General features: G+C 38.7%; 1 protein-coding gene across 3 annotated transcripts in view; it reads left to right on the top strand.

Moving 5' to 3' along the window:
- Positions 1-17,942, top strand: part of LOC133385633 (histone-arginine methyltransferase CARM1-like) — a 161,944-nt gene that overhangs the window by 126,874 nt on the left and 17,128 nt on the right. The gene's annotated exons all lie outside the window — the stretch shown is intronic.

The raw sequence follows: 17,942 nt of genomic DNA, 5'->3' as shown, positions 1-17,942 counted from the left end.
TTTTTTTTTCATATAGTGGCTGTTTTACATAAATGTATGAAAATGATGTGATAAATCATCACATGCTACCTCAAAAACAAACCAGGAATAAGAGTGGATCTAGATATTCACCACACAGTTCAGCATCTTCTGTAGTGAGTTTTTCATCCCTGGCCGTACTATGTAGTAACTTACAAGAACTGCCGTGGATAGCTTTGTTTTGTTGTTTATAAATTACATCCTGCGCTTCCGCCATATGCTCTCAGTGTGGCTACCAATCAAATGGCAATTAAATCAATGTGTCATAAATAGAGGGGGAGATAAATTAAAGCAGCAGAAACAGTACAACATCTTAGCAAAAGAATTAAACCATGTTTAGCTGAAGTTTTTTACAGTATAGGAAAATTTACTAATAGGCAAAAAACACTGCGATTTAAGAATATACCTATAGCCTTCTCAGCATCCAAGAAAATCAAAGCAGCTTGTATGTCATTTCGTTGTTCTAGATATTCCAACACATTCAAAACATTCCTGTTGTTATCACATAATTGTCTTTTAGGTAAAAACCCCGCTTGATCTTCCTGAATAAATTGTTGCAATATTATTTTCATTCTTTCAGCCAAAATCATTGTAAAAATTTTATAGTCATTATTCAATAAAGATATTGGCCGATAATTTTTTGTTTTGGTTAAATCCTGCTCCTCTTTAGGTATTAATGTTATATTGGCATTTTTCCAACTATCCGGTATCTTCCCCTCTTGTAAAATAGAATTCATTGTATACTGTAAAGGTAGTAAAAGTTCCTCCTCCAAGCATTTATAATACATTGCTGATAGTCCATCCGGTCCTGGTGCCTTTCCTAATTTAATTTTACTTATAGCCTCAGATATTTCTCTTGACGTAATAGGACCATTAATAGCTTGTCTCTGAAGATCTGTAATTTTAGGCAAATTCTGTTTGGATATATACTCTTCTATTTTTTCTGAGGGAATTTCCTGACACTTGTACAAAGTTGAATAATATTGATGGAAAACCCTTTGGATTTTTAAATTGTCTGTCAACATCTCATGTCCTTCTTGTATCTTTAAAATAAGATTTTTTTGTCGTTCTTTTCTTAATTTATATGCTAGCAATTTCCCCGGTTTATTTGCAAATTCAAAAGTCCTTTGTTTAGCAAAATTTAATTTCCTTTCAATTTCTCTAACTGTCAACATTGACACTTGTTTCTGTAACATTTTAATTTGATTTACAGTAGAAGCTTTAGTTGGATTCTTTTTCAATTCTTCCTCTTTTTGTTTTATTTCTTCCAAGATTAATTGCATTTTCTGTTGTTTCTTCTTTTTTAGTTCAGAATTACATTTAATAAAATATCCCCTCATAAATGCTTTACTTGTATCCCAAACAATATTTTCATCTGTTCCTTTATGTAAATTGTGTTCAAAAAACTCTTTTAATTTCTTCTTACATTCCTGCACTATTTTATCATTCTGTAATAAAGATTCATTTAGTCTCCATCTAAATCCAAGATTTTTTTTTTTTAAAGTCAATATCACTGGATTATGATCCGAAAAGGTTTTTGGTAACACATCCATCTTGGAAATATCTTTCACTAAATTTTTAGACATCCAAATCATATCAATCCTCGAAAATGTTTTATGTCTTTCTGAAAAGTAAGTAAATTCCTTTGCATTGTCATTTATATATCTCCAAGCATCCACCAATTCTAAATTTTCCATCAATTCGAAACAGATCTTCGGCAATTTGCCCTGTGTCTCTTTAATATTTTTCTCAGAAAGTCTATCCATTTTTTGTGAGATTACCCCATTCCAATCACCCATGACACACCAATGATCATATGCAAACTCTGATAATTTTTCCATAAGTCCAGTATAAAACCTTGTTTTATCTTCATTAGGAGCATAAATGCCCACTATCAAAATTTTTGTACCCTGAATGGTGATTTCAACTCCCACAAATCTGCCACTATCATCCAATAATATCAATTTAGGAGTCAATTGTGAATTAATATAAAGAACCACACCATTTTTTTTTGAATCCTGCCGAAATAAATTCTTCACCCAAATTTTTACAAATTAAATATTTAGAATCTTTCTTCTTGATATGAGTTTCTTGTAAACAAATTATATCCAATTTTAATTTTTTCAAGTAATGAAATACTTTCTTTCTCTTCTGCGACGAATTAGCTCCATTTATATTCCAAGTTAGATATTTGTAATCCATTTTTAAGCATATATTTTAGAAAAGTCTGTGCCTGTTGCTCCCTTTGATCCATCTTCATCCTTTTCTTCCTCTACCTGTTTCTGTTGACTTTGTTTCCCAGGAATTATGTCCATATCTTTGAGTTTATCTTCTTCCATGTCTTTTGAGGCTTTTCTCAAGAAATCCCTTGCTTTTTGAACAGTATTTAATCGATACTTCTGTTGTCTAAATGTAAAAATCACTCCCTCTGGAACATCCCATCTAAATTGAATTTTACATTGTTTAAGTTTTTCTGTGAAGAAAGTGTAACCTTTTCTCTTACGTAGAAGCCTAACAGGAATTTCCTTCATCACCTGTATTTCTTTACCGTCAATTTTGAAGACATTGTTAAAATGATGTTGCAAAACCATATCTCTGGTCCTCTTTTTTAAAAAATAAACAAGCACATCTCTTGGGATTTTTTTTATTGTTGCATATCTGGAATTAATTCTATAAACTTTATCTATTTCAAATTCCATCCGATCTTCGTTCCTGTCAAAGGATTTTGCCAAGGCATTAACAATTTTCTCTCTGATATCTTCACCTGTTTCCTCAGGAATTGCACGGAATCTCAAGCAATGTTCTTTATCTCTAAGTTCCATAATAGCAATATAGTCCAGTTTTTTTTCCAATTCCATATTTGTAATATCAATTGTATTTTCTAAGGTTTGCACCTTGTCTTTAACATTTTTTACATCCTGTGTTAATTGCCCAATGTTATTTTTAATCTCACCCACTTCTGTTTTAATATGATCTTGTAAATCTTTAAAGTCCTTTTTCATATTGCAAAATTCATCTTTAAGTTGTTGTCTGTCCTGTTTCATCTCTTGTTTCAACTCTTGTTTAAAATCACTAAATCCCTCCATAATTTTCTGGAACATGTCCATCCCTTCCTGTGTATCAATTGAAACTCTTCGCTCCAAAACTTTGGCTACTTTCCTAGTTGTCATTCTTGGAAAAAAAAATCTTTTCTATTATTAGCCAATGTAGAGGCAAACAGTTTCTTTTCTCCCAGCAACAAAAAAATTAATATTCCAGGCCTGTTTAACCAACACCGTTCTTATCTCCAGCACATTCAGGAATGTAAAACAAATCCAGTTCTCAGCATCCAGCAGTTAGTAAGATACACGAACAGCAGATTCGTTCAAAAAAAAAATTAATCCAAAATGATAAAAAAAAAGAAAAATATTCTCAGATATATTTCCTTAAAAATAATCAAATCATCTTATCTATTAAGTTGCCTCTTATCTGTTTAATCTTTGTAATTCCAGCTTTAAGCCAGCTTTTTGTCATAAAAAATAAAGCAGGTTCTTTGAATTGCTCCCTTCTTCCTTAGCTTTGTATAATACGAAAAAAGTGTGACTCAGCCAAGTTTCTGAGTTGCCGATTCGTAAACAAGTCTCTTTTACGATAGTAATTTAAGTTAGTTGATAAGATTTAGACGGAAGGAGGCTAGCTCGTTAAGAACGTTTTTAAAAGAGAAAGAAAAAAAGTCTCGCTTACTTTCAGCACAGCCTGTTGGAAATCCAGACTCAGTCTTCCGCTGCTAGAAAAGCCTTCTTATCTCAGGAGGATTCCTGATCAAATCCAGCAATCTACAGCTCGACGGAGTTCCGTGGATAATCTCTTCGGTTCCCCTTTTATCTTGGAGAACATTTACGCCAGTCAAAAATTCCTCTTGACTGGCTTTTAACTGAAATAAGCTTCCTCTGAGATAGAGCTCACTCAGAGACAACCATGAGCCAGCACTCCTTCCGGGAAGCATTTGATAATTTGAACTGGAAATTTATGTTTAAAGATCTAGAGCAAATGGATTTTGGAGATAATTTTATAAAATGGATCAGATCAATTTATACATCACAGAAGGCACAGATAATTGTCAATGGGGATTTAACGGACCCATGTGAAATACAAAAGGGTACAAGACAGGGATGTCCATTGTCCCCCCTTCTTTTTATTCTGGTTTTAGAAGTGCTGCTTAGAGACATAAGGCAAGACAAAAGGATTTCGGGAATAAAGATAAAAAAAGAGGAATATAAATTGAGAGCATTTGCTGATGACTTGATAATTGTATTAGAAAATCCCTTGGAAGGAATCAAAGTATTGATGGATAAACTAGAAGAATTTGGACCATTAGCAGGATTTAAGATTAATAATCAAAAAACGAAGATGTTGGTGAAAAATTTATGTTTAAGAGATCAAAAAGAGTTAATGGAGAAGATAGATTTTAAAATAGAAGAAAAGGTGAAATATTTAGGTATCATTATGACAAATAAAAATTCAAAGTTGTTTCATAATAATTATGAAAAACTATGGACAGAGATTAAGAAAGATTTGTTAAAATGGGATAAATTACAGTTGTCATTAATGGGTAGAATATCTGTAATAAAAATGAATGTATTGCCGAGAATGATGTTTCTATTTCAAACAATACCTGTCATATCCTCTGATCTACCTTTCAGACAATGGCAAAAAGATATTTCTAAATTTGTTTGGCAGGGGAAAAAACCAAGAGTTAAATTTAAATTATTACAAGACGCCAAAGAAAGAGGAGGGCTGGGATTACCAAATTTGAGACTTTATTTTGCTGCTTGTTGCTTAGTCTGGATAAAGGAATGGATTCTATTGAGGAATAAAAGATTATTGGATTTGGAGGGTCACAACCTGAAGTGGGGATGGCATGGATATCTATGGTATGATAAAGTAAAAGTTAATGTGGATTTTAATAATCATTTTATAAGATGTCCTTTGTTGAATATATGGAATAAATATAAAACAAGTTTTTTTTTTAAAATACCACTATGTGTTTCAAGTCAAGAAGCATTTTATAGAAGAGAAATGGCTGGAAAAGAGAAATGGTTAACTTACCAAGAACTATTAGAAAATGTGCATTGTGAATATATAATGAAAGAGAGAGAACAACTAATAAAGGAAGGATATAGTTCACAATGGTTTGCCTATTTACAATTGTTAGAAAGATTCAAAATGGACAAGAAAATGTATGGGTTTGGAATAAATAAATCTGATTTTGAAATAGGTTTGTGTACAAATGATGAATGTATAATTGCAAAAATGTATAAATTTTTATTAAAAATGGACATGGAAGAAGAACAAGTAAAAGAGTGTATGGTTAAGTGGGCAAAAAAATTTGGTTATAATATACAAATGGATCAGTGGGAAAATATGTGGAAAAAAGGTTTGAAATTTACATTATGCTATAATCTTAAAGAAAATTTGTATAAAATGATGTATCGTTGGTATATGACTCCAGAAAAGTTGTCAAAAATGTATAGTAATGTTTCTAATGTATGTTGGAAATATAAACAACAAGAAGGATCTTTTTATCATATGTGGTGGTTGTGTAAACAGGCAAAATTATTTTGGGCACAGATAGGTAGGATGATGCAAAAAATCTTAAAGATAAATATTCAGTCAAAGCCAGAATTTTTTTTATTGGGTTTTATGGATAAACAAAAGGAAAAGAAATATGGAAGAATAATATCATATATGATCACGGCAGCAAGATTATTATATGTACAAAAGTGGAAAATGGATTTGATACCAACAATGGAAGAATGGCTATTGAAATTAATGGACTTAGTTGAGATGGACAAACTGACATGTCTTATTAGAGAAAAAATGACAGATACATTTCTTAAGGAATGGAAGCCTCTTTTGGACTTTTTGTTGAAAGAAAAAAATGAAATGATGATAATGGGATTTGACGATTAATTAAGATAGACTTTGGGAAAAAAGTGAATTTCGTATGTTTTAGGAGACAGGTTTGATATATATTATATGCTTATAGCTGATCTGTAACAGATCGGAAGTCAAGTTTTTCTTTTTATTTTTTTTTCTGTTGTATTGTTTTTGTTGTATTTGTTTTATAAAATTTGAATAATAAAAAAATTATTATAAAAAAAAAGAATATACCTATAGCCAACAGATACTTCTGTTGTTGTTGTTGATATGTGCCTTCAAGTCGATTACGACTTATGGCGACCCTATGAATCAGTGACCTCCAAGAGCATCTGTCATGAACCACCCTGTTCAGATTTTGTAAGTTCAGGTCTGTGTCTTCCTTTATGGAATCAATCAATCTCTTGTTTGGCCTTCCTCTTTTTCTACTCCCTTATGTTTTTCCCAGCATTATTGTCTTTTCTAGTGAATCATGTCTTTTCATAATGCGTCCAAAACCTTCTAGTGACAGTTCTGGTTTAATTTGTTCTAACACCCAAGTATTTGTCTTTTTCGCAGTCCATGGTATGCGCAAAGCTCTCCTCCAGCACCACGTTTCAAATGAGTTGATTTTTCTCTTATCTACCTTTTTCACTGTCCACCTTTCACATCCATACATAGAGATCGGGCATACCATGGTCTGAATGATCCTGACTTTAGTGTTCAGTGATACATCTTTGCATTTGAGGACCTTTTCTAGTTCTCTCACAGCTGCCCTCCTTCTTAGCAGTCCTAGCCTTCTTCTGATTTCTTGACTGTTGTCTCCATTTTGGTTAATGACTGTGCCAAGGTATTGTGACAAGTTCAATGTCCTCATTGTCAACTTTCAAGTTACATAAATCTTCTGTTGTCATTACTTTAGTCTTCTTTTTTTTTTTTTTTTCAATAATTTTTATTCAGATTTTCATAAAACATACAAGACAAAATCATAAAACATTCAAAGACAAAAAACAAAATCAAAAATAGTTAAACAAAAAGAAAAAAAGAAAAAAAAAAACAAAAATAAAAAATAAAGAGTAAAATATTGACTTCCCATTTGTCAAAGATCAAATCAGTTATAAGTCTATAATATATAACAATCCTGTCTCTTAAGTCATATTATAAAATCACTTTCCTCCAGTAGTTATCTTACTTAATCATCAAATCTCATAAACATTACTTTATTCTTTCCACAAAAAGTCAAAGAGAGGTTTCAATTCTTTAAGAAATATATCTATCAATTTTTTTTTCCAGATAAGCATATCGATTAATCCATCTCATTACTAATTATGATAATCTTATTGTCATAACCATAGTCAAAATAAACATTTCAATTAATCCATCACATCAGAATCTGTTAGGTTCAATAATTTCAGTAGCCATTGTTCTATTATCTCTATTAGTTCCATTTTCCATCTTCCATCTTCAGTAGTCTTGTTAAGTCCAGTAATTTCAATATCCAATCTTCCATTATCAGTATTCCATAATAATCTTGCTGTCAAAGCCATAGTCATATAGTAAGAGTCTGATGGGGATTACCTCTATCCCAAATATTTTCTTGCCATCCATTCTGAATAGGTTGCTGAAATACTGCTGTAAAATCATATCTCTGTTCTTTTTTTCAAAATACACTGGGTCATCTCTTAAAAGTTTTTCCATTGTCACATGGCTGCAGTTAATTCCATAGATTTTCTCTATATTGGGCTCCATCACATCATTCCAGTCCAGAAGATTATCCATGCCATTGATAACTTTATCTCTAGAATCTTCATTCATTTCTTCAGAGATAACATTGAGTTCCAAACAATAGATTTTATTTCTAAAGTCCATAGACTCCAAATCTTGTTCCTGTTCCACGTTGGTTCCAATCTCCGGGATCTCCTCTCTCACAGGGACCCCTATTCCAGTCTCCAGGGTCACCTCTCTCACAGGGACCCCTATTCCAATCTCCGGGGTCTCCTCTCTCACAGGGACCCCTTCCAGGGTCACCTCTCTCACAGGGACCCTTATATCTTTAATCTCCTGCTTCATTTTACTCAAATCAATTTTCATTATCTCAATCTCATCCATTATTTTCTGAAACATAGTTATTTCCAGATTTTCAGCCACTTTCTTAATTGCCATTTTAAAAGAAAAATATAGGAAAACCACTTCTTATTTCAGCAACAATTGGGTTAATACTCCAAACTTGGTGACATCACAGTATAAACAGAGCAGACAGCCTTATCTCTCCAATAGTTAAGTAAACAAAATGCAGTTCCCAGGATCGAAACAATTAATGGCAATCGTCAAGAAACAGATTCGTCAAAATAAAATAGACCAAAAAGAGAGTAGTCTCAAAACAGTATAATATTTTTCAAAATAAAAATCTGGAATAGAAATCCCTCTTCTGTGTATATCTTTAGAATGCAAATCCAGGACAGCTTTTTGCAACAAAAACAGAGATAAGCTATTAATTAGTGCGTAGCAGAGAGAAGTTACGGCTCCCCAGTGAGATGTCAAAAACTGATCAATCTGGCAAATCTCTTTTAAACAGCAACAATTTAAGTCAAGTAAAAGAAAAATATAGAAAGAAGGGTGCTTGCCTGTTAGTGCGTTCTCTCTTAGAAGATAAGGTGAACGTTCGCTTTATCAGATAGAGCTTGCTGTTAAAAATCCGTCCCACCTTCGTCGGCTGGACCTCGTCCCATAAATTAATGAGATCTGGTCGTCCCAACAAAAATAGGCTTTGAGGTTAATCTCTTCGTTTCTCCCTACCCGGGAGAAGTTTAATCAGTCAAAAAAAAAGAAAAAACTGACTGATATATCTGAATAAGCTTCTTTTGAGGCAGGAGCCCGTCTCAAAAGCAGGCACAGGCTAAGTCACCCTTCCCGGAAGTCATTACTTTAGTCTTCTTGACGTTCAGCTGTAGTCCTGCTTTTGTGCTTTCCTCTTTAACTTTCATAATTCATTTCAAATCATTACTGGTTTCTGCTAAGAGTATGGTATCGTCTGCATATCTTAAATTATTGATATTTCTCCCTCCAAATTTTCACACCTCCTTCATCTTGGTCCAATCCTGCTTTCCGTATGATATGTTCTGCATACAGATTAAACAAATAGGGTCATAAAATACACTCCTGTCTCACACCCTTTCCGATGGAGAACCATTTGGTTTCTCCATATTCTGTCCTTACAGTAGCCTCTTGTCCAGAGTATAGGTTGCACATCAGGACAATCAGATGCTGTGGCACCCCCATTTCTTTTAAAGCATTCCATAGTTTTTCATGATCTACACAGTCAAAGGCTTTGCTGTAGTCTATAAAGCACAGGGTGATTTTCTTCTGAAATTCCTTGCTCCGTTCCATTATCCAACGTATGTTTGCGATATGATCTCTGGTGCCTCTTCACTTTCTAAATCCAGCTTGGATGTCTGGCATTTCTTGCTCCATATATGGTAAGAGCCTTTGTTGTGTATGTATTGGTTTATTGCTGTCAAAGACCCAAGAAATATAAAAGTTCTCCAGTAATACAGCAACTATAAAAACATTATAAGTCATTAGTACACATATACACTTTAAAATGGGGAAGATTTTCTTAGCCTCTGCACTAGATTAAAAAAATTGGGAACAGATTGTGTCGATATCTTATCAATGTCTGACATGAGGTAATGCACATACCAGTTGGAGGACCTACCGGGGAAGCGGTTAATAATAGGAAAGATAAGTCTAGATTGTTCTGCGTCATACAAGTTACAACGGAGCAAAGTGTGGGCAAGGGATTCAATCTCAGTAAAAGTACAAGGACAAAGGCGCTTCGCCAGTGGAATACCTTGAAAGCGACCTTCAAGGATAGCAGAGGGGAAACAATTAAATCTTGCTCTAGAGAATCCCAGACGATAAGTGGAGGTAGTTAAGTTTGCCAAATAGGCAGCATGGTTGGGAAAAGCGAAATTCAAGCCTAACGACAAAGGAGAACAAGTGGTGTTGGCCCTCGATCTAGAGTATTGGAGATCAATATCTTTGATACGTTGTTCTATGGTGTGCTTGGCTAAGGACGGATCCATAACAGATAGAAAGTCTATTGAAAGGCCAAGCATCTTTAATTTATTCTGAAAGTTCTTTGACCAAGAACTGGTAAAAGGGTCTTTCCATAGAAGATGTAAATAACCCTTCGAGGGATCAGCATAAATTACTTTAATCCAATACCTAAAGGCCATAAGCCACGCCATGCATTCAATGGAGTGGAGCCCAGCCTCAAGATGGACAGCAGCAACAGATGCACAGCGGGGCATACCAAAAATATATCTCAGAAAGCGAAATAAAACTGATTCCACCTTGGGATTAAAGCCCAGGGCCCAGATCGGAACTCCGTATAAAAGTTGAGAAAAGATTTTGTATTTAAAAACTTGAATCACAGCAGGGATGTATTGCCCACCCGTGGTAAAAAAAACCCGGAGTATAGCCTTGGAGGTGTTCAAGGCAATTTGAACCGCAGAGGAAATATGGGCAGTCCAAGAAAGTGTTGCCTGAAATATAGCTCCCAGGTATTTAAACTGCCTGACTTGATCGATAGAATGGCCCTTAATAATCCAAGGGTGTATAGAGGACCGGCGAGAAAATACCATGTTAGATTTAAGAAAATTGATAGTTAAACAATTTTCGGAGCAATAGCTCATGAAAGCACGTAGAAGCCGTTTTAAGCTGATATTCGATAAAGACATTAAAACGGCATCGTCGGCAAGGGACATAGAATTCCAGCTAATTTGGGAGGGTGAAAATTATCAGACAAACAACAATTACTCAAATCATTAAGAAAGAGGTTAAAAAGTGTTGGAGCCAGGATACAACCCTGACGCACCCCCCTAGAGGCCAGAATGGGATTAGTCAGACTTCCGTCAGCGCCACAACAAATGCAGACAGAGGTACGATGATATAGGCAACTGATAAGAAAGAGCAATCTCTTATCTATGGTGGAATGATATAATTTGGGCCAAAATTTTGTTCTTGGAACAGAATCAAAGGCCGCTTTAAGGTCCATAAAGGCGACTGATAAACTGTTGCCGAAAGAGGAAGAATATTTCTCAGCTAAATGTGATAATATTAAACAGTGATCAGTTGGAGATTTACCCTTTCTAAACCCAGCTTGCTCATTGTTGTAGAATTATTATTATTATTATTATTTATTGAATTTATTAGTCGCCCATCTGGCTGGTTGTCCAGCCACTCTGGGCGACGTACAAAACAGGCATACAATACCTAGACATTAAAAATCTAAAAACAATGAAGATAAAATCTAGCCAACCCCAAAAGCCTGCCTGAAGAGCCAGGTCTTCAAGGCCTGGAGGAAACTCATCATGGAAGCGGCATGGCGGAGATCATTTGGGAGGGAGTTCCACAGGGTGGGGACCACAACTGAAAAAGCCCTCTCTCTAGTCCTCACCAGTTTGGCTGTTTTGACTGATGGGATGGAGAGACGGTCTTTTGAGGCTGATCTTGTTGGGTGGCATAGCTGATGATGCTGGAGGCGCTCCTTTAGATAGACTGGGCCGAAACCGTATAGTGATTTAAAGGTCAAAACCATCACCTTGAATTGGGCCCGGTAATCTTGAGCATTACTTTACTTGCATGGGATATTAAGGCAATAGTTCGATAATTACTGCATTCTCTGGGATCCCCTTTCTTTGGGATTGGGATATATATTGAACGCTTCCAGTTTGTGGGCCATTGTTTAGTTTTCCACATTTCTTGACAAATTTTTGTCAAAATTTGGACAGATTCAGTCTCAGTATCTTGTAGCAACTCTATTGGTATGCCATCTGTTCCTGGTGATTTGTTTCTTCCAAGAATTTTAAGAGCAGCTTTCACCTCACATTCTAAAATTTCTGGTTCTTCATCATATGGTTCCTCCGTGAATGAATCTGTCATCTTTGCATCTCTTTTTTAGAGTTCTTCAGTGTATTGCTTTCATCTTCCTTTTATTTCATCTCGGTCAGTCAGTGTGTTCTCCTGTTGATTATTCAACATCCCTACTCATGGTTTAAATTTCCCTTTCATTTCTCTAATCTTTTGGAATATGGCTCTTGTTCTTCCCATTTTGTTGTCCTTTTCTATTTCTATACAGTAACTATTGTCATAGTTCTCTTTGTTCCTACGTACTAGTCGCTGTATTGTTGCATTTAGGGTTCTGACCGTGTTTCTATCTCCTTTTGCTTTTGCTTTCCTTCTCTCTTTAACTATTTTAAGAGTTTCTTCAGTCATCCATTGAGGTCTTTCTCTCTTTTTAACTAGAGGTATTGTCTTTTTGCATTCTTCCCTGATAATGTCCCTGACTTCAGTCCATAGTTCTTCTGGTTCTCTCAAATCTGTTCCTTATTTGATCTGTATATTCTTCTGGGATGTTATTTAAATTGTATTTTGGCATTATGAGTGCTTTGTTCTTCTTTAGCTTTACTCTGATTTTCGATACGATCAGTTCATGATCTGTACCGCAGTCTGCTCCTGGTCTTGTTTTTGCAGAAAGTATGGAACTTCTCCATCTTCTGTTTCCAATTATATAATCAATTTGATTCCTATATTGACCATCTGGTGATGTCCACGTGTACAGTCGTCTTTTCAGTTGCTCAAAAAATATGTTGGCAAGAAACAAATCATTGGCTTCACAGAATTCAATAAGTCTTTCTCCTGCTTCATTTCTGTCTCCTAAGCCCCATTTTCCCACAATTCCTCATTCTTCTCTGTTCCCTACTTTTGCATTCCAGTCCCCCATGATTATCATCATATCTTGTTTTGGTGTGTGATCAATTTCCTCCTGTACTTCTGCATAAAATCTCTCCAATTCTTCTTCTGTGTTTGATGTTGGAGCGTAGACTTGGATGATGGTTAAGTTAATATGTTTCCTGATTAATCTCATTGATATCACTTGCTCAGACCTTGCGTTGTAGCTCCGAATTGCTTTTGCTACATCACTTCTCACTATTAAAACAACCCTGTTTCTTCTTGATTTCTCATTTCCTGCATAAAATATTTTGTAGTTGCCTGATTGAAAATGTCCCATTCCTGTCCATTTTAATTCACTCACGCCAAATATTGTAATGTTGATATGTTCCATTTCTTGCTTGACAATTTCTAACTTTCCCTGGTTCATGCTTCTCACATTCCATGTTCCTGTTGTGTGTGTCGTACAACTCCGGACTCTCCTTTCGCATCTGTGTGATTCAGCCTCTGGGCTTCCTTTCGGCTTTGACCCAGCTGCATCATTAGTCACAGCACTACTCGTACTTGTCCTTTGTTCTTCCCCAGTAGCTCGGTGAGAGCCTTATGACCTGGGGGTCTCATCTTCCAGCACTATCTCGTGTTGCACTTTGGATACTCTGTTCATAGGGTTTTCATGGTAAGAGATATTCAGAGGTGGTTTACCATTGCCTTCCTCTGAGTTTGGATGCATCTTAGTCTGGTGTCTCAGCTTTGACCATTCCGCCATGGGTGCCCTTGCTAGGAGTCTAGCCTCTTGGTCTAGGCTCCTGACGGCATTGCTCTCAGCTTCTTCAACAGTCTCAAACCCCCTCACCACGTCAAGCTGTGTATCCTAAAGGGGGGCAGATACTTCTACCGAACTTTAAAAAGCAGAGAAATTGGGCAGCTATAGTGAATGCACCAGGGGAGCAGGACACCTCACCTCCTCTCTGTGATATTGTACTGCCCTACAAATTTGTCAAAATGTAAACACAATTTGGGATGGTCTTTCACAGTCCAGTCCACTTCCTGGGTAGCTTGGAAGAATTTGGTAATGTGCCTCTGAGCATATAGTGAGTGGTGGCAACACCTGCCATCTCCAAAGATGGAGAATTACATTTTTGTATATTTGTTGGTGTTCCTCTTTCCTTCTTTTCCTTGTTTCTACAGAGAATCTAATCTAGAAAATTATATTTCTCTCATTATTCATCCTAGAAATCTATGTCAATTTTATTTTTATTAATTTCAAAGCCTTTTTATTGGTCAATGTCATATGATGGTGAAAACAGCATTTTGTGTTTCAAACTGGAGGTTATGCTCTATTTCTATTTTGGGTGCATTAACAGTTGAATCTGAAACTGCAGTTTGATGTAAAATCAGACTGATTACAATGTGTTGCTACTTAAGCAATGACTCTAGCTGTTGGAAAAAACAAACTTGGCCTGCCCAAGATGCATGTTTTCACCCTGCTATGTTTAAACTACTCCACTTAAGGAAAGGTGGGCATAGTCAATTAAAAAGATAGAGCACTCCTAGAATTTTGCTAGAATATATTCATCTCCCACTGTTTTATCTTGTGTAAACTGAGACAATCCTCATGTCTATTGGAAACTGTTCTGCAGAACAGTCAGTGCTATTATTCCACAATTGTTTTTGGAGCTTTTTTTCCCCCATGCTGCTGTACTTCACATATTCACAGAAACAGGAACAAAAGAGAATGATTTACTATAGGAAACTTCACTAAAATTGCAAAGTGAATCAAACATATTTAAAGTGACTATCTGAACTATATCAACTGTCTTAATATTGTTGCTTCCTCCCTGCTAAAACAAGATCAGCACAGCACTTGTTTGGACTGATTGCAGGTGTTGCCACCACTCATCATATACTCAGAGGCTGTCGCGCCCAGGCTGAGACTCAATGACCAGACTCAATGTTGTAAGCAATTCTTTCTTTATTAAGGAGATCTAAACATTATATTTACTGCGCTTCATGCAACCCCTATTCTAAATCACTAGTATCCCTAACTACCTAATCCTGCAGCGTTGAAAGAAAGTTGACAGAGCAAAGTTTTCCCGCCTCCGCGACCCTTATGAAGGAGTGAGCCGGGCGCGTAACCTCGCGCTTCTCCTGAGAGATTCCCCGCCTCCCCCCCTTTTCTGCTCATCTCTCCTCTGCCGCCTTCGGGCTTGAGGTGACGGGGGATCCTTGGGCCCCTCCCCTTCCAAAGTGCTGACTTCCCTATCCCATCCGGGGGGGCGGAGAATGGAGAGCCGGGCGCCGGCTTCTTCCCAGGACTGCTGGGTTGAGGGGGGATTAGGAATCCTCCTCCTTCCGTCTCCTCCTCCCATCCCCCTCCCTGCGGCGCGAAAGGAGGCGTGAGAACTGGTAGGGATGAGTCTTCGTCGGTTGGAATTCCAAGGTCCCTAACTGCCTGCATCTCTTGCTCGTCCCCTTCCTCCTCACTCCCCATCTGCAACTCCTGGAATCCCAAATCCCCCTCCCCACTCTCTCTTGGAGCATCTTCAGGACCTCGATCTGAAACTCCGACAGTATCCCCTCTCCCAAGGCTTTCCTCCCTCCAACCCTCGGGTCTGGGTTGTTGGGGAAACTGCTCGTGAAAGTCTCGTACTAAGTCCGGGGCGTGGACGTCCTCCGCATTCTCCCACGACCTTTCCGCCAGGCCATATCCCACCCAGTGTATGAGATACTGCAGCCGATTTCTTCTTTTCCTGGAATCCAAAATACTCTCCACTTCAAATTCCGTTTGTCCGTCTATCTCTACAGGGGCCCCTGGCTGCACCTTTGGTCTGAGGGGGCTCGGGGGGTGTTCTTTAGTGAGGAGGGAGCGACGAAATACAGGATGCACCTTGAACATAGGTGTCAGTTTCAACCGGTAAGCCACAGGGTTGATTTGAGCCTCCACCTGAAAAGGACCTACTCTCCTATCCTGTAACTTCCTGTACTTACCCGGCATGGGCAAGAACCGAGTTGATAGCCAGACCCTGTCTCCCACTTGGATCAGGGCTCCCTCCTGGCAGTGCCGATCCGCGACGCACTTGTAATCCTTCGTAGCCTCGTCCAACTGTGCGCGCAATAGCTGTTGCATCGCCTGTAGCTCCTGGACAAACTCCTCGGCTGCCAGCACTGTCAGTGTTTCGCGGGAACTAGGGAAGGCCTTGGGGTGAAGTCCATAATTTGTGAAGAAGGGCATTTGGCGCGTGCTGGTGTGCAAGGCGCGTGCTGGTGTGCAAGGCATTATTATAGGCAAACTCCGCGAGGTGCAAGTAAGACTTCCAGTCATTTTGTTGATACGAGATATAGCAGCTCAAGTATCCTTCCAAAACCGAATTGAGGCGTTCTGTCTGTCCATCCGTTTGGGGGTGATGGGAGGACGACATCTTGAGCTCTGTACCTAGTTGCTTCCATAGAGCTCTCCAGAACCGGGCGTTAAATTGTGTAACTCAATCCGAGACTATGCTGTCAGGCAACCCGTGCAACCAGTATACCTCTCTCACGAATAGTTGAGCAGTTTCTTCCGTGTCCAGTACACCTGCACACGGCAGGAAATGAGCCATCTTTGTTAGAGCGTCTACGACCACCAGTATGGTCGACATCCCTTGGGAGTCAGGGAGGTCTGTTATAAAGTCCATCGAGAGTTCTTTCCAGGGCCCCCTTGGTGTGGGCAAGGGCTCAAGTAATCCAGCCGGCTTCCCAGGCATGTGCTTCGTCCTCAAACAGACGGGACAGGTCTGCACATAGCTCTCTATCTCTCTCCTCATCTGAGGCCACCAAAAGTCTCTAGAGGCGATTTGGATGGTTTTGAAAATGCCAAAGTGTCCGGCCGACGGAGAGTCGTGGCACTGCCTTAATACCCGGGTCCTCATCTCTCCCGGTGGTACATACATCATGGATCGGTGACACAAGAGTCCATTGCTTTCATGGAATCCGCTCTCCTTCTTGGCGGGGTGATCCAGTTCGGCTAGGCACTGTAGCGCGTAAGGGTCTTTAGCTTGAGCCTCCTTAAGATATTTTTCCCAGGACCCCTGGCACGCACCCGCAAGCACTCTCTCTGGAGGGATGATGTATTGGAGGGCGGCTGGGGCTTTTCCTTCCAAATACTCTGGTAGTCGTGAGAGAGCATCAGCTCGCTGGTTCTTGGCTTTGGGGTAGTAAGTAATTCGGAAGTTAAACCGAATAAAAAACTGGGCCCATCGTATCTGCCTCTGGTTCAGCTTCCTAGCAGTCTGCAGACTCTCGAGGTTCTTATGGTCCAATCTCACCTCAATCTGATGCTGAGCTCCAGTGGGAGAAAGACTCTTTAATTGCAAGGAGTTCTTTTTCCAGGACAGTGTAGTTCCGTTCGGGGTCTGTTAGTTTCCTTGAGAAGTAGGCGCCGGAGTACAGTCCCTCTCCCTCTTTTCCCGGTTGTAAAAGGACCCCCACAATTGCCAGATCCAAAGCGTCAGTCTCCACGACGTAGGGTAGAGTGGGGTCTGTGAACTTCAGGATCGGTTCAGCTGAGAAGCATCTCTTTAACTCCTCAAAGGCTCTCTTGGCCTCCTCAGTCCACCGGAACATCCACTTACCCAGTAGGCTGTCCGTCAGGGGGGCAGTCAACTTGGAGAAGCCTGGAATGAATTTCCGGTAATAGTGAACCCCAAGAAGCGCTGGATATCCTTCTTGGTTTTGGGCTGAGTCCATTCCAATACACAGCTCACCTTCCCGGGGTCCATCTCTACTCCCTCCAGGGAGATTCTGTACCCTAAGAAATCCAGGGAGGTCAGGTCAAAGCCACACTTTTCCAGCTTTGCATATAGCCGGTTCTCCCTCAGTCTCTGCAGTACCGTTTTCACGTGCTGTTCATGATCCTGTGGGTCCTTTGAAAATATCAAAATGTTGTCCAGATAGATGATGACGTAGGAGTCCAGAAGGTCCCTAAACACCTGGTTCATGAATTTCTGAAATACTCCTGGGGAGACAGACAACCCGAAAGGCATCACTAGATACTCAAACTGCCCTTGCGAAGTGAGAAATGCTGTTTTCCATTCGTCTCCCTCCTTCATTCGCACTAGATTGTACACTCCTCTCAGATCCAGCTTGGTAAAAACCTTGGCCGAACGCAACCAATCCAATAGCTCAGGAATGAGGGGTAGGGGGTAGCTGTTTGGTGTGGTAATCCGATTCAATGCGCGGTAATCATGGCACGGTCGGAGTCCCCCCCCTTTCTTTTTGACGAACAGCAAGGGCACAGCCGCTGGTGATTGCGAGGG

The sequence above is a fragment of the Rhineura floridana genome, chromosome 1 (assembly GCF_030035675.1).
Source record: "Rhineura floridana isolate rRhiFlo1 chromosome 1, rRhiFlo1.hap2, whole genome shotgun sequence".
Classification (NCBI taxonomy): Eukaryota; Metazoa; Chordata; class Lepidosauria; order Squamata; family Rhineuridae; genus Rhineura; species Rhineura floridana.
This window is presented reverse-complemented; position numbering and strand designations above follow the sequence as displayed.